General features: G+C 40.1%; 1 protein-coding gene and 1 long non-coding RNA gene across 2 annotated transcripts in view; one reads left to right on the top strand and one right to left on the bottom strand.

Moving 5' to 3' along the window:
* The window catches only part of LOC306848560 (beta-1,4-mannosyl-glycoprotein 4-beta-N-acetylglucosaminyltransferase-like), a 39,534-nt gene extending 23,432 nt beyond the window's left edge, over positions 1-16,102 (bottom strand). Inside the window, exon 1 of the mRNA XM_079383193.1 lies at positions 15,958-16,102. The gene's annotated coding sequence lies outside the window, so the exon portion shown is untranslated. The remainder of the gene's footprint in view (positions 1-15,957) is intronic.
* On the top strand, positions 2,181-11,475 carry LOC306848568. Its single transcript, XR_013782257.1, has 4 exons — positions 2,181-2,276; positions 4,100-4,189; positions 10,610-10,703; positions 11,380-11,475. It is a non-coding gene; the product is annotated as an uncharacterized lncRNA (long non-coding RNA).
* Positions 16,103-23,161: the final 7,059 nt, after the last annotated feature.

The raw sequence follows: 23,161 nt of genomic DNA, 5'->3' as shown, positions 1-23,161 counted from the left end.
ATAGACCTCGACAAGCTGTCTAAAAACATCAGCAAGTTCAACCCGAACTCCACAGAGGGCCACACCATCCAGGCCCATCTTCAAGATATCGACTTCTATCTGGAAATGAGACCTCATGTGACTGACAGAGACAGGTTGTACCTCCTTAGAGCCACGTCCAGTTCCGAGGTACGAAACTTTCTAGATCGACAGCCCAGCCGAACGAAGTCAGACTACCAACTACTTCGTGAAGTCCTGATTAAAGAGTTTACAGACTCTGAATCTGAACATGGACTGTTAACTGCCTTAGAAACCAAACAAGGTCGACAAGAGGCTCCACAAGCTTACTACAACCGACTCCGACAAGCCTACTTCGGTGCACACAACGGACCTGACCTTGAAGAGGATGTGAACTTCAAAAGCCTCTTCCTAAGAAATCTGCACCCTGGAGTCAGCCACCATCTAGGCGTCATGGCCTGTCCACGCTCCATGACCATCCAACAGTTGCGTGACCTAACACAGAAGGCCTACAACAAGCAGAAGATGGCCTCAAAGAAAGGTTACACAACCTCCACACTCTTGAACTCTGTCAACAAAGACTCAAGCTTTGCACTGGACGACACCCAGTTGCATCACAACACCAGAGTCCTCTATCAAGAGCACAGAGAACGTGACCCCCATGTCCACGACAGCTATCAGCCCAACCGCTGGAAAAATCCATGGGACCACCCACGCTTCTCAAGAAACCACAACAACTGGAAACCTAACCAGACATTCAAAGCTAATCGCCTGACCCATCCAAGGGCTACTCGTGTGGGTAAGCGACAACGAAACCCACCTCAGCACCACTCAGACATGCACAGTGTTGAGTATGCACAAGAACAAGACAGCTTACCATCAGAAGACATGGAACAAGTCATGAAACAACTGAACGAGTTCCTTCAAGATAAGCTGAACACGGATGACTACAAAATTGAGTCGTGCTCGCTGTGACCAGCGACAGAACGGAAGGCCGGTGATCACATGGTACAACACCACATCAGAGATGACAAGCACCTGTTCAACAACCACCCAGAATGAACAAGTCTCTCACGGCCAACCACTGATGAAAACTGAGGTACCAGAGAACATCACCTCAGTCACCCATCACTCACTAGCAAACTGCTAAATGAACTCAAACTTCAAGAACCACATTCACGTCTGTGCAACAGCAACCACCAAAGCACAGAAGGTCAGAACGTCTGCTACATCCAGAAGGCAGCACAAGAGGAATGCAACATAGGAGACGAAGTTTGCATCCCAGCTTCACACAGCCATGCCAAACTACCTCCGACTGTCTGCTTAAGAACTTCCTGCCTTGCTGGACTGACCCCCATGAGATCATTAAGTGGTAAGTACTGACAAGCAGAGTCCTGCATGGGTCCGATTTTGTAAATCCGCACCCGCATCCGACCCGCTTAAAATAGAACCGACCACCCGACCCGCAACCGAAATAAAATCATTTTAGACTATCATATTATAGACACACTTACAAAAATGTTTATTGCCAGATCATACAGAAGTTATTACATGACCATTAACACAAGGACAACTTCAGCCAAAGCTGTCAAAAGGCCGTTACATGAAGAACATGGCTAACATTACCACGAAACTGAGTAGCCTTATAACATTTTACAAATCGAACAGACGCGGCTACAACACTATATGCCACGCAATTTCGTCTATTTCTAAATTATTTGATCAACTTGAAATACAGGCATATTTTTGTAGATGTGTTCCTAAAAATATGCATATATTTTTACGTTTGCACATGATTGTTTTAAACCCGTGTTTAGACCCGCACTGAAAAAAAGGAAAAGCAGTTTTACTGAATTCACTTAAACAATACACTTACAGTCTACTTAATAAATTTATGTTTGAGATGCAAACATAATTTTATTGTGTAAAGTCTAAATGAAATTCAACAGTCATCAAAACATGATATAATCACTTTGCAAGAAAATGTTCAAATTGATTCAGATTTCCAACAAATGGTGATCACGTAAAATTATTTTTTTCTGCTGTTTGATTTACTTAATTAAAATGAGCTCATGTCACACGATTACTTTACATTTTCTTCTCAATTTAATTCCATTGTGTACAATTAATCTAATTCAGTTTTGTGAAGTTCTCTTATCATTTACACGGGAGCAACGTGCACGAGAGCATCCGCTCATGCGCTTTGAAAAGCAGAACCGTTGGTCTGGGAAAGCACACTTGAGGGGACTGACTGACATGTTTCCAAAGCTCGTTAAAAGGTAAGAATTTCATTTTAAAAAATCGTATGATAATACTAAAAATGCATTCATTGTCAGATTAAATGCAACAATAGTGTTTTAAGATAGCTCCACACGCTTTTAAATCATAAAATCATAAAATGGGTGGTGATGGCGCAGTGGATAAGACACATGCCTTTGGTGTGAGAGACCCGGGTTCGAATCCACTGTGAGACACCAATGTGTCCCTGAGCAAGACACTTAACCCCTAGTTGCTCCAGAGGCGTGCGACCTCTGACATATATAGCAATTGTAAGTCGCTTTGGATAAAAGCGTCAGCTAAATGAATAAATGTAAATGTAATGTAAATATCGACGGCATATTTCGTCGAGTGTAATCGCAGAATTTTTTTTTGAGGTAGCTAACTTAACGTTAGGCCTATAAGGTTAAATATTACTCGTAATTTTCCAAACTGCAATTAAATCACTCACAAATGGATACTAAGTTTTCATCAGGCGATTAATAGGCTAATGCCCGTCAACATTGGCTAAAAAGTGTTCATTTCACAGCGCTTAGAGTTAACTTAGATTTTCAGAATCAGTGATTATAAATATTTAACGGAATTTTGTGCTGAGGGTTGATAGGAAAGAATGCGTACGTGTAACAAGGGGAAACCTAACTGAATTTATTAATGCTTCATAAGAGCAAGGTTTAATAATACCTTATGACAAAGAATAATTATACAAGTCTTAACTAACGTTATATCGAGATGGAGATTGACGTTAAACGTTTTTGCACTTTACATGGAACGTAAAGCATTGAAATTGGTTAAAAAAAATGTCTTAAATATGTCAACGTTGTTGTGCTTTGTAGTCAGAAAACCCGCTGCTTCCAAGTTCACTGATATGTGTTTTTAGGACCAGATTCGACAATCTGTGTTACCTCTGAGCTACCCTCCACTGACTTTAGGTTTGTATTTAGCCGCTAGGTGGGGGAGGGGTTCGTCGCCGTTGTCTTATCACAGCAATGGACAAAAGCGCTCCATGCTCCGTCAGTGTATGTAGGTTTTCTGACTCGCGCCCATAGACAGCAACGTAACTGACATTCTGCGCTTTGAATGTCAGTTACATTGCTGTCTATGGGCGCGAGTCAGAAAGCTCGTTACAAAGATGAACGGATGTCCTAGGGTTGTCAAACGACTTGAGGGTGAGTAATTCAAGGGGAAAGTTAGGTTCCAGCTGGTTACCTGCCATTCTCCCACTGTGTCTGCACAGCATATGGACAAGTTTTTACCAAAGGTTTTTACTATGCTGATAGCACTGATGTTAACATTTGGTGATTCAAATGACCCATGTGAGGTCTCTCTTAAAGTTTTTAATGCATTTTTTATTTTTAGTGAATGATTTTCCATTGGGTTTGCCTGTCAGACTGCTAAATTTATGGGTCAAGAGTATTTCATTGAATCACACAACATGATATGATAAGGTGTAAAGCAGTCAGTCTAGCTGTATTTTCTTCATTATTTACCCCACCTTAACCCATTTTGCATCAGACATGACATTAAATGTTCAGTAGATTAAACTGATTTTAAAAAATGCATTGTTTAGCTTCAGGTTAGCACACTAGAAATTATTTGCATGTATTCATACTCTATTTTTTGTACTTGATGTTAATTGCATTACGTTTCACATCATAATATCAAGCTATTATCTGTTTTCTAGAATATAACATGCATGTTTGCCATACTCATAATATAAATTATGAACTTTTAGTGAATGAGACCTATTGTGCTCTTTTGTTTAATTGTGTTTTGAGTAATGTCTGTAACTAACCTTTCTTTTTCTGCTCTGGCTTATTTTTTTAAGGATGACATTGATGCAGCTCGTGAACTTGCCATCAAAGGACTCTGTATCTATCTTAATGAGGACCCTAAAGATCTCATTCAGGAGTACGTGGTGAGTGGTTATAGTACAGATTCCATCGGTCAAGCTATGTTCAACAAGCAATACATTACTACATCTAAAAACCATGGTTTCATCTAATATGCACTTTTTTGTTTTTGGTTCTAAAAAACTACCCTTACAAAAAGAAGTATACTTTAAATTAATTTTATTAAGTATACTTAAGTAAAGTTCAAGTATATTTTTAAGCATACTTTATGTAGTAAGTATACAGATATCAGTGTACTAGTAGTATACTTGTAAGTGTACTATTTCAATACTTCTTGATACTTATTCAATACTTCTTTGGACTGGCTCAAAAGTTGATTGATTAGAGAGCTGAATCTTTGACACATGGATGATCTAGCATAAATAAGATAAATTGTTTATAGTTTGTTTTTAACAGGTTTCACACAAATATGTAATTCAAACGGTCTTTAATTAAGGTTGTCATGAAAATGCAACTTTAACCATCACTTACAGACATAAGTTCTTCAGAGTTATGAAGACAAAACGTGTAAAAGATGATGAAAAGTGCTCAGCTGTGCTTCAGGGTTGTTGCATGCATTGAGAACTACGGCAAGTCTGAAGAGACAAACAACACGGTGTAGTAATTCTTCTACCTGCTTTCTTAAAGGAGCAGCACATCAATAGTTGTGATATATGAAAAGTGCTGAGCACGTCCGTCTTTGGCTCAGCACCAACCATAATGCGAAAGCACAGTTTGAATCTGGCAGTTATGTCACATCATGTCGCGTTGTCATTTCACTGTACATTCTCTCCTTAATGGTCAGAAATCAAAATCGTTGACACTTTAAATGCAGTTTTGGTATTTTATATTTTGTTCCTGGAGTTCATAAAGTTTGCAAAGTGTTTTGCACTAAAAATATCATTTTCTAATCTCACCTCTTAAATGTGTATATATCAAGAATATTTTGATTATCCATTTCATGACTCCTTTAGTACACATGACTCCTTTAGCACACAAAAAAATTATTTTTCACATCTCCAAAGCAAAGAGAGGTCATACTCTAATGAAAATAATACTTTTGCACTCTTGGATGAAACACTGACATCTGTTTTACACAGTATGGATTATTGTATTATTTAGGCTCTCTTTGGCAACTAACTCCAAACTGTTATAATGAGAGGGCAGGACGACAGAATCACAAGTGAAGGTAGGTTTAATGATCAACAGTGGTAATGGTATCAGGTAAGTGAATGACAGAATCTGGGGTCGCTGAACGAACAGGCTGATGATCTAGGTTTTCCTTCTTGCAGGAGAAGAGAGGGATGAGGAAGCTGTGACAGACACACACCGCAGACTTGGGGCTTATCCGGAAACGATCTCGGAACAGATGTCACTGGAGCTGGGTCTGGAGATTGCCTAGGAGCGAGCAGAACAGGTAAGTAATCAACAGGTAAGTTTCTTAGGTAGGTACTGCACTATGACTGAGCGTAGTGAGTTAGTCCTCTTCGTACAAACGAGACTGGACGACTGGTGTTGGGCGGTGTGTGTCTTTATGCTGCGTGGGTAATGAGAGGGGAATGAGTGGCAGGTGTGCGTGATCAGTATTCTGGTGAGGGTGAGCGCTGTGATTGGGTAGCAGAACCTGGCAGATCTGTAACATTACCCCCCTCTCCACGGCCCGCTCCCGAGGGCCGAAAACCCCGACGCCGTGGCGGTCTGCCTCTTCCCCTAGGGGCAGGGCGATCTGGGTGGTTAGAGTGGAACTCTTCGAGTAGCACTGGGTCCAGCACATCATCCCTGGGGATCCAGGACCTCTCCTCAGGACCATATCCTTCCCAGTCTATGAGGTACTCTAACCTGCCGCCTCGGCGTCGGGAGTTCAAGATCTCCTTGATCTGATAGACCGTTCCATCCTCCAATACCAGCGGGAGAGGGGGTTCTTCCTCGGGACCAGGTTCTGCAGGGGGAGAAACAGGAGGGTGAAACGGTTTTAGCAGTGATACGTGGAAGACGGGGTGAATTCTATATTGTGAGGGGAGCTGGAGCTGGTAAGTGACTGGATTGATTTGTCTGATTATGGGGAAGGGACCAACAAATCTGGGACTGAGTTTCTTGCAGGGTAGACGCAACCTGATGTCCCTAGTTGACAGCCAGACCTTCTGCCCTGGATGATACACGGGAGCCTTGGAGCGGCGGAGGTCGGCTGTCAACTTACGTCTACTCACTGCGCGCTGGAGGTGGTGATGAGCGTTGTCCCAGACCCTCTCGCTCTCCCGGAACCAGTGATCCACGGCAGGTAAGTCTGAGGGTTCACCTGACCAGGGAAACATGGGAGGTTGGAAACCAAGTATGCACTGAAATGGGGTTAATACCTGTAGTAGGCTGGCGCAGGGAATTCTGGGCATACTCAGCCCAACCGATGAACTGGTTCCAGGAGTTCTGGTGGCCATGGCAGAAGGTTCGGAGGAACCGGGCTACTTCCTGGATCTTCCTCTCTGTCTGCCCGTTCGTCTGTGGATGGTAACCGGAAGACAGACTGATGGTCACACCCAGGAGCTTGAAGAAAGTCCTCCATACACGGGACACGAACTGTGGACCTCTGTCTGAGACTATATCTTCCGGGATTCCAAAATATCTGAACACATGATTAAACATTAGTTCTGCCGTTTCCATGGCTGTCGGAAGGGCCTTAAGTGGGAGTAATCGACAAGCCTTAGAGAACCGGTCTACAATCACCAGGATACAGGTGTTCCCGTCCGATGGTGGTAAGTCCGTGACAAAGTCAACTCCTAGGTGTGACCACGGTCGGTTGGGAACGGGCAGAGGAAGTAGCTTACCGGCTGGTAGATGTCGGGGAGATTTGGACATGGCACATTCCTTACATCCTTGGACGAATCTACTCACATCCTTGGCCATGTTGGGCCACCAGAAGCGCTCTCGTAGCAGCGAGAGGGTGTTATTGGTCCCTGGGTGACCAGTGCCAAGGGAGGAGTGAACTGACTGAATGATCTGTGAGCGTTGGTTTCTGGGAATAAATTGTATACCTGGTGGGCAGCCCGGCGGAATGTTGGAGGAGACATTGGAGGAGGTAAAGCTAGGCGAGGTCCACTGGATGGGACAGACAAAAAGGGATTCTGGGAGGACTGATTCTGGAACTTCATCGTATTCTTCACGGGATTCGAATTGTCGGGAAAGAGCGTCTGCCGCTGTATTCTTGGAACCGGGTCTATAGGAAATGGAAAAGTTGAAACGGGTGAAAAACAGAGCCCATCTGGCTTGCCGGGGGTTTAATCTTTTGGCTTCTCTGAGATATTGGAGGTTTTTATGATCGGTGAGGACTAGGAACGGATGTTGGGCTCCCTCCAACCAATGTCTCCACTCCTCCAAAGCGAGCTTGATGGCTAGAAGTTCTCGGTTGCCAACATCATAGTTCCTCTCCGCCGGGCTGAGCTTACGGGAAAAGAAGGCACATGGATGGAGTCGTGGTGGTGTCCCCTGTCTCTGGGACAATATGGCGCCCACTCCTGACGTGGAGGCATCGACTTCAACCACAAACTGTTTCTCGGGGTCTGGATGTACGAGGATGGGAGCTCGGGTGAAAGCATCCTTCAACTCTTGGAAGGCTTTGGTAGCGGCTACTGTCCAGGAGAGGGATTTGGGCTTTCCCTTCAACAGGTTGGTTAGGGGACTGGCTATGGAACTGTAATTGTGGATAAACCGGCGATAGAAATTGGCGAAGCCTAGAAAGCGTTGAAGTCTCTTTACCGTGTCAGGAGTGGGCCATTCCCGGATTGCCGTAACCTTCCCCTCGTCCATCTGAATACCACCGTGGCTGATGTTATAGCCGAGGAATTGCACTGAGGGTCGATGGAACAAACACTTCTCCGCCTTAAGGAACAGGTTGAATTCCCTCAGGCGTTGTAGGACCTCCGCAACGTGGCGACGATGTTCGGCCATACTCCGGGAGTAAATCAGAATATCATCAATGTACACTAGTACAAACTTATGGAGAAACTCCCGGAGCACCTCGTGCATGAAATCTTGGAATACGGAGGGGGCGTTGACGAGCCCATAGGGCATAACAAGATATTCATAGTGGCCTGTGGGCGTGACGAAGGCGGTCTTCCATTCGTCCCCCTCACGTATTCTGACAAGATTGTAGGCGCTGCGGAGGTCTAACTTAGTGAACACGGTGGCACCTCGCAGATGTTCCAGAGCAGCTGGGACGAGGGGAAGCGGATATCTGAACTTGACAGTGATACGGTTCAAGGCTCGGTAATCAATACAAGGTCTGAGTCCTCCATCCTTCTTTGCGACAAAGAAGAAACTGGAGGAGGCAGGAGAGGTGGAAGGGCGAATGTATCCCTGCTTCAAGGCTTCCCCGATGTACTCCTCCATGGCCTTCTGCTCTGGGATGGATAGAGGATATATTTTACCACGAGGCACTGGTTCACCCGGAAGGAGGTCAATGGCGCAATCCCAGGGTCGGTGAGGTGGTAACTGTGCGGCTTTCTGGGGACAGAAGACATCCTTGAATTCATCATAACCAGGAGGAATTTCGGTGGATAGTTTCTCTGGGGGACTCTCTACGGAGGTGGTAAGTAGCTTCAGGATCTCTGCGGCTGGTCTTGTTGGTCTAGGTAGGTGTGGAAAACACTCGGGAAAACATGACTCACCCCACTTAATGATCTCGCCCGTTCTCCATGAAATGATGGGATTGTGCTGAACTAGCCAGGGTCGCCCTAAGATGATGTCCGTAGTAGCATCTTCGAGCACCAATAATCTTATATCTTCTACATGGAGTAAACCTAATTTAAGGCATACGGGAGTAGACCATCTGTTAACTAACTTACGGCTTACCGCCTTGCCCGTCACCGATTGGATCTGGTAGTTCCTTGGGGTGATGGAGGTTGTGAGGCCGAGTTGTCTGCAGAGACTGCCCGAAATGAAGTTCCCCGCCGAACCTGAGTCGAGGAGGGCAACGACTGGAACGGAGAACGTGGGACCCATAAGAAGTGCCTCAGTGGTTAAAGGCTTGAGATTAGGGATCTCGGAATTCAAGGCACTCACCAAAAGGCGAGTTGGTCTTACTGGGCAGGTGACTCGGAGGTGCCCCTTCTCTCCACAGTACAGGCAGAGTCCTTGGGCATATCGGCGTGTCCTTTCTTGGGAGGAGAGACGAGAAGTATCCACATTCATCGGCTCCGGGATGGATTCTGGTGGGTTCGGTATGACAGGGAGATAGGAGCTATGACCCGGGTTGAATTCAGACAGACACGTCTTCATGCATGTGGCACATCGGATGGAGTGTTGAATTAAGCCCTCCAACCCCAGGGCATCATCAAAGGCGGCAAGTTGTAGACGGAGGTGAGGTGCCAAACCTTGCCGGTAGGCGGTTAACAGGGCTCGCTCGTTCCATCCGCTGGCCGCGGCTAGGGTTCTGAACTGTAGGGAGTAATCTTGGATATCGTTCTTGCCTTGGCGTAACTGATAAAGTTGATCGCAGACAGAGGAATCATAAGCAGGTTTACCGAACACATCTCTGAAGTGTTGGACGAAGGCTTGGGAGGATTGGGTAACACTGCCTCCTTGTGTCCATATGGTGCTAGCCCACTGCAGCGCTTTACCCTGGAGATGCTGGATAATGAACGCGATCTTGGCCTTCTCAGTGGAAAACAAGTGGGGCTGCATCTCAAACGCCAGGTCGCATTGTAGCAGGAAACCATTGCAATCTTCCGCCGAACCAGCGTAGGGCGCTGGTCGGACTGTCGAGTGGTTCGTGGGCAGCGAAGAAGAGATTGCGGAAGTACCTGGGCTGGGAGAGACCGCTGCTGGAGTGAGTGTTTGCTTTAAGATGTCAACCAGGTCCTGGAATGCGTCTGGATTGCTCATGTTGTTGATCGTTGATGTAAAGGTCCAGTCTTCTGTTATAATGAGAGGGCAGGACGACAGAATCACAAGTGAAGGTAGGTTTAATGATCAACAGTGGTAATGGTATCAGGTAAGTGAATGACAGAATCTGGGGTCGCTGAACGAACAGGCTGATGATCTAGGTTTTCCTTCTTGCAGGAGAAGAGAGGGATGAGGAAGCTGTGACAGACACACACCGCAGACTTGGGGCTTATCCGGAAACGATCTCGGAACAGATGTCACTGGAGCTGGGTCTGGAGATTGCCTAGGAGCGAGCAGAACAGGTAAGTAATCAACAGGTAAGTTTCTTAGGTAGGTACTGCACTATGACTGAGCGTAGTGAGTTAGTCCTCTTCGTACAAACGAGACTGGACGACTGGTGTTGGGCGGTGTGTGTCTTTATGCTGCGTGGGTAATGAGAGGGGAATGAGTGGCAGGTGTGCGTGATCAGTATTCTGGTGAGGGTGAGCGCTGTGATTGGGTAGCAGAACCTGGCAGATCTGTAACACAAACTTGTTTTCAAATTTTAATATTATCAATCTCATTTCTTACAGACCATGTCAAAAAGACACACCCAGGCATCGGAGGCACTGAGATCAAGGTCTGCATGGCACAGAAGTTAAAAGATCTGAGGAGACGAGCAGAAAGGTAATCTTCAGATGATCCAACATCAGTCTATTCCTCAGTCTATTTTGTGATTTATTCACAAATTGTCAAAAGTGCTTTTTATAAAAGAGACGCATCACTCTTATACAGTTGTTTTAAGCCAAGATGAAAACGACATTGCTGTTCACCAGCATTTTTTGTTTCCATAGCATATTCACAAAACATTTAATGACACTATTAACAATACAATTACAAATTAATAATAATAATATCACTAAAAATATATAGGCTTAATAGCTAACAGTCTTTAAATCCGAACACAGCAAATCAGTCATCTGTGAAAATCAAAAGCAGCTTCAAACACCTTTTTTTCAACCTTAAAATAAAACGTATATCATGAAATCAAAATTGACCCTATTACCCCAAAATTACCCAACACGTAGGTGGATCTGTCACCTATTTTAATGTTTAAGCCATGAATGAAATAAAGGCTTTTTAACTTTTTTCTACTTACTTCGGGTGCCTTGGAGTTCCTAAGTTCTTATATCTTAATTATCCCAAACAACCAAAGAGCACCGAGATGTTACACCCTGAAGCAGCATTAGCATTATTTTTGCATTATTTGCTCTGATTGAACCTATTTACTTTGCTTAGTTTATCAGGATAGACTTGTGTTTGCACTGCCCTAATCTTTGATTGTTTTTCTATCCCAAAACAGGATGCCTGCTGAAGGAGGCACAGAGGACTGAGACAACACACGTTCACAAACACACAATACACACACATGCCCTTATACATAATCGTTTTAGAGGCTTTTTTTTTAATGTATAATTTTAATTTGGTTTTGCTTTGTTTTAAACATTCAATTTGTACTGCATATTTTTGAAATGAAATAAAAGCTCAATTTGAATTATTTGTTTTAATGTTGGGAAACATGGCTATAGGCCCTACAAAAGAACATGGTAGGCCTACCGTTTTCTGTGGTATTTTGCTGAATGATTTTTACATGGGTTTCACATGAAGTTGCAGGTTTACATGTGGTGTAGGTTTAACATAGATTGTTGATGGGTTTCAAATGTTATTCCATGGGTCTCTAATGGGAATTTTACGTTTCACATGTAATTATATGTTTCACATGGGAATTTTCAGGTTTAACATGTGATCTCATGGGTTTCACATGTGCTTATAGGTTTCACATGTGATCTCATGGGTTTCACATGTGCTTATAGGTTTCACATGTGATCTCATGGGTTTCACATGTGCTTATAGGTTTCTCATGGGGCTCTAATTGAAATTTAACATGTTTCACATGTGATCAAATTTAACATGTTTCACATGTGATTACATGTGTTTCACATGTGATTACATGTGTTTCACATGTACTCACATGTGCAAATGTTCCAAAAGCACACATTTCCCATGTGCAAAACACGTTTCACATGTGATCCACATATTTCACATGTGCAAAATCACATGTTTTTACATGTTAAATTTCACATTTGCAAAATCACATGTGCATGTGGTCACATGTGATCACATGAGTTTTTGCACATGTGAAGTTCATGTGTTTTTTCTGTAAGGGTGGCCAATTGGTTAACGACTCATCTTCACATATATGCTGTTGTGAACGTCTGCTGGTCCTGTTGTACATGCTTAACATTTGTTCTTGTGTTACTTAAAACACCTCTGACCACCCACAATCCATTCACTGAAGCATACTGCACTTCAAAATAGCAAACATAAATTGAAATAGCCAATCCAACAATTTCTTATGAGTTTAATGTGTGTATACAATGAGAAATAATTTACTGAAGTTTGTGGCTTTAAATATTTGCGACAGAGTTTTCTTTGGGGCAAAGTTAACTGGATATCAGCAATCACATCTGTATATGGTATCTTTCATTGCTGAGTCACGCCTGTGAAATAACCTGTTTGGGATGTACAAAAATTCTGATCAAAAGTATACTTGTTTTATTGCAATGTCAACTAACTTTCAAGACACTTCCAAACTGTTGCTTGAGCACAAGAGCAGTTGATTTGACGGAAAACGGACAGTTGAAGAGAAAACACTTAAAATGCAAAGGATGAACTGAAGCATTTTGTGACTTAACGATGCACAAGTGTGTTAACATCTGAGTGTCTTGCAACACAACATTTGCACAACTTGTGGTCACATAACAGAGTTTCACTTTCACAAACCCCCTTGTTTCTCCTCTACAACTCAAAATACAAAAGATTCAAAATACAAAGTACAGTGTAAGCTTTGTCTAATGTCTCAGCTGTGTTTGCATAAACGTGGTTGCATTCACATACTTGCATACTAAACATTTCAGGCCTTTCAAAGTCACAGGCTATATCACCCTCAGGCCATCCAAGATATAGATGTTCATCCAAATACATTTGGAAAAATTTAGCATAATTATATTACTTGCTCACCAATTGATCCCCTGCAGTGAATGGGTGCCGTCAGAATGAGAGTCTAAACAGCTTATAAAAACACCACAATAATCCACAAGACTATCTGTCCATTAATTAACATCTTGTAAAGTGAAAAGCTGTTTGTTTGAGAGTCTATAATCCATCCTCTAGTTAAAAAGCCCTTGCGAAAAAGTTTATTCAAGTGTGAAAAAAAAAAAATTGGAAAGTATACTTTTAGTTTACTTCATGTACTTCACAGAAATATACTTAAAATGACATTTAAGTATACTTGACTTATACTTAGAAAAAGTCTAAATATATTTGAGCTATACTTGTAATCAGTGTTTTCATAGTTATATGGTAGAGGCCACTAGTACACATCTTCTGTAAAGAACTTCCAAAAACACAAGTGAAGACATCGAAACAACAGACGATTCCACCTGTAATCTAATGCGATCATCTGACATAAAACAGCATCAAAACTGTAAGGTTATAGAATAAAATGTCACTAATGAAGAGGTAATATTGACTGTCAAGCTTGGGGTGTTGATCAACTCCATCTGTGTTTTGATTATTCTGAATCCAATTCAAAGTCTTTCAGCCTTTTGTTCAAAATGTTAATTTCTTTATTTTTTTTATTTATGAAACTTACCCATATTCAAGTATTTTAAAAAAGAATGCATGAAGCTAGAATAAAATGTTTTTGTTTACAAGCAAATACCCTGTTCTTTCTTTGGATGTTTTGTACTTTCAGATATTCATATAACAAAATATATACAAATCAATACCTAAATAGGGACATAGTAGTATACATGTAAAGTAAGAACTATGTAAAGTTCACTTAAAGAAAACTTACGAGTATTCTTTGTATAAAACTACTAAACTAGTAGTTTACTGAGACTATACTTCAAAGTGTACTAAAATGCTACTAGAAGTATTTAATTAGTAAACTATCAGTATACATATAAGTTCACTTTTAGTATAATTGCAGTACAAGCTAAAATCATTGATGTAAACTAGTTGTGTACTCAGTTTACTACTGTTATACTTAAAGTATACTTTTATATTCTAGAAAATGGGCCAATTTAGTCCCAAGGAGTATTGAAATAGTACTCTTACAAGTATATTACTAGTACACTGATATTTGTATACTTACTACATAAAGTACACTTAAAATATACTTGAAATAACTGAAGTATACTTAATAAAATAAACTTGAAGGATACTACTTTTTGGTAAGAGGGTCCATCCCCTTTTGTTCTGTCAATCACAGGCATATGTTTAGATACGTTTTCACTTGTAAACAGTGCTTGAGCTGAGCATTTGAGCATTTCTCTCCTGATTCAGACGTGACGACTTTTTTAACTGAAGAATGCAAGATTATGGATAGAGAATTCATATTTTAGCCTGAAGCAATGGTTTGAAGTAAAAAAAACCCCCAATCTGCAGACCACTAAACCTGACTACCCAAGATTCACGTGTGACCTATGCTGCAGGGCTGCCGACTCTCACATCTTTTCTCAAGCACTCGCGCCACACATCCATTTTCTCACGCAGTCAAAAGCACCTTCAGTTAAAACGGTTATAATAGGATCATGGTGAAACAGATTTCATAAAGGCTGCAGTGCGCATTTGTGTTTGCGCTCTAGAAAGCATCAAAACATCCCATTTACAAAGTGTTTTTGTAGCACTGAGCAATGTAGCCAATCACAGACATACTTGTTGATTTCTTGAACAACTGTGATTGGCCATTGCGCTCACGCACCTCTAAACGACTGATTTTTTTCCTGCATGCTCGCGAATCCAATTTCAATGTGTGCTTTACTGGCATGACAATTTTTGCAATGTATTACCAAAGCATAGTGTTTACGTTTAATCTAGAACATATATGCCTATAGGAAATTTATAAATAAAATGAATAGCCTACTACATGTATGCTATATACGCATTTAAAAAAAATAGAACAAGTCAACATTTTAGAATTCAATGAACAATTTAGAATTCAGTCTCACTGTAACACAATATAAATAAGAGGTTCACTGATTATAAAGGAACTTTGTGAGTTTGCGATAAACCGAAGTGACACCTTTTTAGCCATTATAAAGTAAGGGCTACTCGCACACTTTCTAGGCTAAATATAATCCGTTCAGAATTTGAATAAAAGTCTTGTTTTTCGTGCTGCGAACACCCATATAACCTGTGCAAGCAGCAAAGTTTCGGGAGAGATGCATGCAGGATTCATTTTCGAATGGGAGAAAAATATGACCTCTCAAAACAGATGTTCAAGCAATGCATAGCTACTTATAAATTAATAGAAAATATTAGAATTTTCGTGTTTTATTGTATTGTTAAATTTTTTTTTTTATGCAGATGCAGTCATTTATAAAAGTAATGACTAATGAATCTTGCAATTCTTTCAATGTACATTACTGCTCTTGTTGTGGTGAAAAGTTAATAGATATACAGCAGTGTAACAGTTATTTGACATAATTCTATGATAAAACACAGTACCATCGTGACGTTAACAACTAGGCATGTCCAGATGTCAGACAAAACTCTCCTGACATGCGTTTTCTATGCTATATATTTTTGAACTCCAAGTTGAACTCAAAAGTTAGCAGCCCTGATGACATATGTAAGTGCGCAAGAAGCCATTTCAACCACAAGCAGCCAACTCACAAAGTGCACTAAAAGTAATTGACATTACTGTTTACTCGCGTCTTTGTTGCGATGCACGAGCTCTCTTAACTTGAAGCAACTGATTAGATGCAGGAACTAAAAATCCACCAACACTGAGAATTACCATCTAAACAGCATCGGCGGAAAACACAGCGAATCTCTCTCCAGCACAGCTTGAGATTGCGGTGAAGTATCTTACCTTATAGCCAGGTGTGATCTTCCAATGCTGCTCCTGCATGTGTCCGTCAATTTGTTTGGCCTCGAAGTATAAAGCGTTTCTCTTGTCTCGTGCTCTCGACTAGACTCGCGCAGGAAACTAACTGAACGCACGCGCCCTGTTGAAGCGCGAGGACTCTGAACAGAAGTAGCATGACTTTTATAGGTAAATTATATTTGAACCCACACTCACTCTCTCCTTAGCTCGGTTTCTCCCTCATTAGGTCTCAATTGTTTCGGTGTGTTTTACTGGTGTGTCAAAAAACGTAAGGTGCTGTAAGGAGATGTTTCAAAGCCCCCAAACACAATGTTTTCACTACACACTACACATTTGCACAATACAAAATAACAAGGTCAAACATGCATACAACAGGCAACAAAACCCATCTCTAAGTGAGCAGGTGTGTGTAGGTGTAGGGGTGCAACCTAAGAGTTTCTATAAAAGTATAACAGATAAGAACAAACAACAACAACATGTAGCTACTTAACACAAATAAAATGAATAAGGTATAAGCCATCTAGATATAATATAATAAGATAAAGCAATAGTAGAAACAAATAATGGCATTGATAATGCCAAAAAATAAACTAATTACCTCAAGACTTCCTCAAGAGGGGGCTGGTGGACCAGGAAGAGGGAGAACGATAATAATTGCTGTAATTGTATAGTTAGCAGCAATAATACTAATGCCATTTTCACTACTACAACTAATAATACAAATAATAATTATTAATAAAATAAAAATTGTGGCCATGGCACAATTTAGTCCCAAGATAGTCCACTGCCCCCATCACCACACAGAGTCCACCCCAGACCAGTACCCACATGCCATGCTTACCTTGTGTGTGTGTGCATGCTTTTTGTGATGTATGAGAGTCAACTAATGTGTGATGCATAAAAAAAAAAAAAGGAGACTAACCAGCTCAAAAGGCCAGGCCACTTATCCGGTGTCCTGTGCATCCCTTATTAAAGATGTAATAGATGCGTTTGCATCTTTGCTAATATGTGATGCATTAAACATGCGTGAGGCATGCCTATAAGTAAGGAATAATTGACGACGGGCCGTTGAATTATGCAAGTTACACCATGGGTGTGCATTATTTTTCTAATAATTCAACAGACCTTAGTCAATTATTAAGTTTATAACGCCTCCCTTGCTAATCCCAAAACGTCGTTTTAAACCGTAATGGAGGCTTGAGCTGTTGATAGTAGGTTAATGCAGTTAATAACTAAATTATGAGAGCGAAAGAGACCGATTACCTCTGTGAGTCTGTGCGTCTCTCAATAGTGTTCGGCAGCAATGTCTCTAGTTATAGTGAAACTTAGTTCAGTTTCTTCACGAACAGCGCCGTTGTTGTTACCTCGCTTGTAAGAAGTCATGTAGTTTTTAAGTTTAATTTTTTTTCTAATCGTCAGAGTAGCGCTAACTACATTGGTGCTTATGTTTGTGTGTGTGCAAACTGAGAGGGAGAGATTACCCTATCGTAATCCTAATATCAATACCAACGTTGGTATTGGTATCGGACCGATACTAGCCCGATAAGACCGATACTTTAGGTTAATTTTTTCTCCTATACACATTATCTCCTAATAACATTGCTTAATACATACAACTAAGTGTAGACATGTCTGAGGGTGTATATTCTACTCTTTTCACATCTTGTGTAAAAACAGAGGGAACTGAACTTCGAGCTACAAAAGAAATTAAAAGGGGAAGGAAGGAAATCCTTCACATAGTAAATAATTGTATATACACCTGTATACCGAATTTGTCCTTTTTATCACTGTAAGGTGTCTACTGCGTTTTGCCTTTTAAAATAATTTCTTAATGCATTAAGACTATTTAAATTTTCGGTTTTCTATGGGAGTAAAATGCTTAACATGTTGTTTAGCGTGTTCTTACATGCAATAAGCCACTTACGTTAAACTTCTCTTTATAATGGTTTTCTATGGGAGGAAAATGCATAATGTGAAAACTTTTGAGTGTTGCTTTCATATTTTGGGCACATCCGTTGCCTTGAAAAATCGATCAGATGAAGGCATCTCATGAGACAGGAAGTGAAGCTAACTTTGGATTCGGACGTGCCTTGATGCCTTCCTGCCTCGAAATGCATCCTCCGAAGGCAGCATTTTTCAGTTTTCGGATGCAGCCAATATGGCGACCGACAGCGGAAGTAGGGAAGCGGTACGTCCAGTCGCTACGACTGCCTGGGAATAGTTGTTTTCTCGCCGTCATTACATTAATTTATTTTCTTATAAAATAAGAATAGCCAATGTTGTCCGTTTTGTGTGCCGTTTTTAGGGAAAGCTATATTTTTTGGAGAAACTTTTTATTATTATTGTCAAGGTATGTATTATTTGGCAGTTACTTATTTTATTGAATGCATGAAAAAAACAACAATAGTCATCGTCAAATCACAACAACAGTCCAGGGTCATTCAGTTTTTCAGTCCAAAGGAAGTGCGAAGTCCTTCAACAAAGCCACTGCTCTTATCGCTTTCAAGTTCGTAGACAATTCAATAGATTAAAAATGCATTTTCATTTCAAGTTTGAATCTTCCAAAAAGAGGTTTGCATTTAGAAAGTTAACATTTATGAATATGATATTTAGCTAACAGGAAAATAAGGTTTATGAAATAAGTATCACCTTTTTTTTACATTCACGAAAGCCAAAAATGACATTTCTAGAAGTAAACTCAAAATCAGGATTCACATAACATTTGATCAAGTCAAGAATGTCACACCAAAATGATGATGTGTAAGAGCAATTCCAGAATACATGTAAATATGTTTCATTGTTTTCTAAACAGAAAGAACAGTTGGTATTAATATCATTCTTAAGTCCTTTAAGCGAGCAGTTATCCGGGGAAATTCTATGAAACAACTTATAATGCAATTTCTCTCATTTTGTTAGTAACCAAACTTTCTTCCAGGGAATATCCAACACTGTAAAAAATGATCGTGATTTTAACGGTAAAAAACTGTGAAAATGCTACGGTAAAAACCTGTTACATGGTTAACTGAAAGTTCCTGTAAAATTTACAGGGAAAAACCGTAAACTGACGATCCCAGAATTCCCTGCGTTCCATTTCAAATTCTGTTTGAATTTGACGTTTTTTCTTTGAAATAACTGTTTCTTCTTAGTTTTTTCTTATCAGTTATGTTTATTAGGGTTGTATGTTACATCTAATGTTGTTAAATTAATGTTTATAGCATATTTCAGTTTAATGAGTCTCACCATGATGGTGTTTAGTGCTTGTGTGAATGAGACTGTGCACCTTCTGTATGTGCTATTGTTTAAAAGTTGCTTGTGATGGGCTTTGGCTCATCATGTGAATTTCTCATCATCACCTGCATTTGGTGGATATCAGTGTATTTCAAAGGAACAAAACAGATTTCAGTACTTTAATAGGTTGGTATATTAAGATTATATCAGTTAAAGAAATTACGGTATTTAACTGTAAATTTAAATTAAAACCTAAAACGTTGCTACCGTATTTTTACGGTAGAATTCTGGCAACCACAGCTGCCAGTTTTTTTACCGTAAATTTTACGGAATTTTTTTTACAGTGAATAAGAGATTACATAAGGCACAGAAACAGATATTTGGCAGTTCCTAGAAACTGCTTTGTTTATACGCCATTTTGAGAGGATCGTGCTGCCTTTCCGCTATTGAGCTCAGGGCAGTATTTTGATTTTCTGTCGTGACTGTTGAAAATTTCAGCACTGCTTGTCATTCATTCTGCATCGAGAATTGCAAAAATAACTCCGATCATCGTTCTGAGAGAAAACTGGACAATTGAGTGTAGTTTTTTTGCCTTTTCTCTGTGTAAAAACACCAAGGGAAGCAGGTCGCGGAGATGACAAGACGACACCTGATAGTAAATCTATTAAATCACTGATTAAACCCACTGCCTGTCACTCAGTAAAAGAATCATGTTGCTGCATGTTTTAAAGGTTTTGATTTTCTTTGGTTTAATAATTAACATCACCTATGCGAGTATGACTCTCACTCAGCTTGTGAATTAATGTTAGCAGAACTTGAACAGGGACATTAAAACGATTAACATAACGCTTCATGTGCCTTAATGTACCAAGACAGTGAAAAAAACAAAAATTGTAAAGCATATACTACGTGCAGAGACGCACACAAATGTAAACGCAACGCCTTACCTAGACAGCAACATAGTTTTGGCCCACATCTGGCCCGTGTGAAATCCATGCGGGCCAGATGTGTGCTGACACTGCTTGCTGTCTGGGACACATTAAGCGTTTTCCTCTCATATATAGAATGCTTAATGTACTGGGACAGTGATATTAAAAGACCACATTCTGTACATGCCTTAATAAAGTAGAATATCTGCAGAAACACTCCAAATATGAACTTTAAATACTGTCTTAAGCATTTTCTTCTTTATGATTTCTAAAGGGACTAAAACGCTAAATGTGCAAGTAAACAAGTACATTAATATTTTGGCCTCATCTGCATGTGTTTTTAGCATCACTGTCTTACTACATTAAACCAGTATTTTAAAATGCTACAAAATTGTTCACAAACTTCCAGGGATTTAATTCTAGTTGTCATTTGTTTAAATTTATATAAAGTGGGCTTGCGTCTGTCTGCTGAATGTGACCCACAATCTCTGAAAAAAAATCATATTTACAGTTATACTTCATTAAAAACTTTCCAACAAAGAAATGGACCCACTTCTGTCAGCTTGTTGAACAAACACTTTGTTTGGATAATCTATAATCTGATGGCTGAAGCAGCAGTGAGGGTCCAGCGGGCAACACTGTTTTCAGGCTAATCAGATCAAAATAAACGAAATTCTACAAAACTTAAGAGAAAAAAAAAAAATCTAATCATGTGAAGCGATAAAATAGCTTCTCTTCCCTGCAAACAATCTAATGAAGAATGTGAAAATTTTACTTAAAGGTACAAACAAAACACAAGATAAGCAGGTATCTGTATTAAGAGCTTGCAACGCGGCGTGAGGTAGATTCACATTCTCTTTAGCTAATTTCCAATTTATCACTTGTTGGATTTATGGATGCATTTCAAAGTGGTTTAATAAAAAAAGTTAACTATTTGTATGTACATGGTTTAACTATACTTAGATTACCAATTTTCCTCATTTATATAGTGAGATATTATGACAACCGATTACTGGGCACATTTTACTGGTCCTTGCTTGTTAAAAAGGCTTATAAATCAGCCAAAACATGTTTTTATTTATTTAAATCTAGCGTTTCGCACGTTTCTATAATAAGTACGTTTAGTGGTAATGGTTGAGTTATAAAAGATATAACCTGATAGAAAATGTATGCAAGTCTAAGCGATGTCTTCACTAATACTCACACAAACGTGTGTGTGTGTGTGTGTGTGTGTGTGGACACTAGTCTCAAATAGTACTGCAGGGACAAGTGGTAATTAGGTCCAAGTGTTGTCAATAAGAAAGCATGAGGTGCCACATCATGTGATTAAAAATGCATGTTTTCTGTGCCTACCGACCTATCTTTTATATTATATAGTAATGGTCATTTTAACCATTTCACCCTTGTGCATCGTTAAGTGTTTTCTCTGTCAAATCAACTGCTCTTGTGCTCAAGCAACAGTTTTGAAGTGTCTTGAAAGTTAGTTGACATTGCCATAAATCGAGTATACACTTTTGATTATTTGACAGGCGTGACTCGGCAATGAGAGATGCAATATACAGATGTGATTGCGGATATCTATATTTATGTTTGCTATTTTGAAGCGCAGTAGCTATGCTTCAGTGAATGGGTTGTGGGTGGTCTGAGGTGTTTTAAGTAACACAAGAACAAATGTTAAAGGCACACTCCACTTGTTTTGGAAATAGATCTCCCCTAGAGTTAAACAGTTGCGTTTTACCGTTTTTGAATCCATTCAGCCGTTCTCCGGGTCTGGCGGTAGCACTTTTAGCTTAGCTTAGCATAGATCATTGAATCGGATCAGACCATTAGCATTGGGTCATCAAAAACGAGAGTATAGTTCCTAGACATATCGGCCTAGAAAATCGCAACTTTTAATTTTCCGTCGTTCTTAGTACACAGTGTAACTACAGAAGAGTCAAGCTTTAAATGGGAAAATGATCGAAACTCTTTATATCACGCACGGACATTTCAGGCCTCGCATTTGGAGCTGAATCACCCGAGACTCGCAATTCTTGACGGCCGTGAATCGAATCTTTTCGGAATCGACTCCTCCGAGCATCACTGTTCATACATGATGCAAAAAAATGAATAAAGGGGAAAAAAAATCATAGACATAAGGAATATAAAAATATAACCAACAATAATAATATACAAATTTTATGGAAAAAAGATTATCAGTTCATGGACTTACAAGACTATGGGATGGATAAAAAATGTTTTCTTGTAGGCCTATTTTATTTTATGTGCTGTATGTAACATAATAAACTTCTTTCGAATGCTGTCCACATCGTGTGCAATACAGTCACTAGGCCTACTTCATTAAGAATAGGAAAAACTCATTTAGTGATATTCTCCTCCTCAATTACACATCCACCCGTCGCTCACAGAAGTATTTCAACAACTAGACTTTATCATTATTATCGTGGGGAGAATTTTTACCGATATAGCAAACGATAAGATATTGCCCATCCCTACTTTCCAGCAGTGACAGTCTGATTTCAGATCACACTGAGGACAATCGAGGGACTCATAACTATTACAAAAGGTAAACACATTTACTGATGCTCAAGAAAGCATGCTCAACACAATGCTTTAAGAGACGCTGTTTTAATAGGGTGATCAGGGTAAACTACTTATTTTGTCTGAAAAGTATATGTATAAAAAAAGTATTTTATGTAGCTTCTTACTAAAAGAACAAATATGTTTTACTCATCATTATGCTCATGTTCAAAAGTTTACACCCCCAGCTCCTAATGTATTGTTTTCTTCTGGAGCATCAGTGAAGGTTTTCACCTTTTATAATAGTCAAAATCATAAGTCATTGTTGGACAGGGGCCAAATAGGCAGAAGATGCTGGAAAACCAAAGAATTTGCCGGACTTGGAGGATTTTTCTGAAGAACAGCAGACAGTTGAACTGCTCTGGGCTGCATTTCCAAAAACATTTTAAAGCGCAAGTAAATTGTAGAAGCTGCAGTCCAGGACAATCAAGGGACTCATGAAAAACTATCAC

Source organism: Barbus barbus (genome assembly GCF_936440315.1).
Source record: "Barbus barbus genome assembly, chromosome: 3".
Lineage (NCBI taxonomy): Eukaryota > Metazoa > Chordata > Actinopteri > Cypriniformes > Cyprinidae > Barbus > Barbus barbus.
Note: the sequence above shows the minus strand (reverse complement) of the source record. Positions and strands in the feature narration are given on the sequence as shown.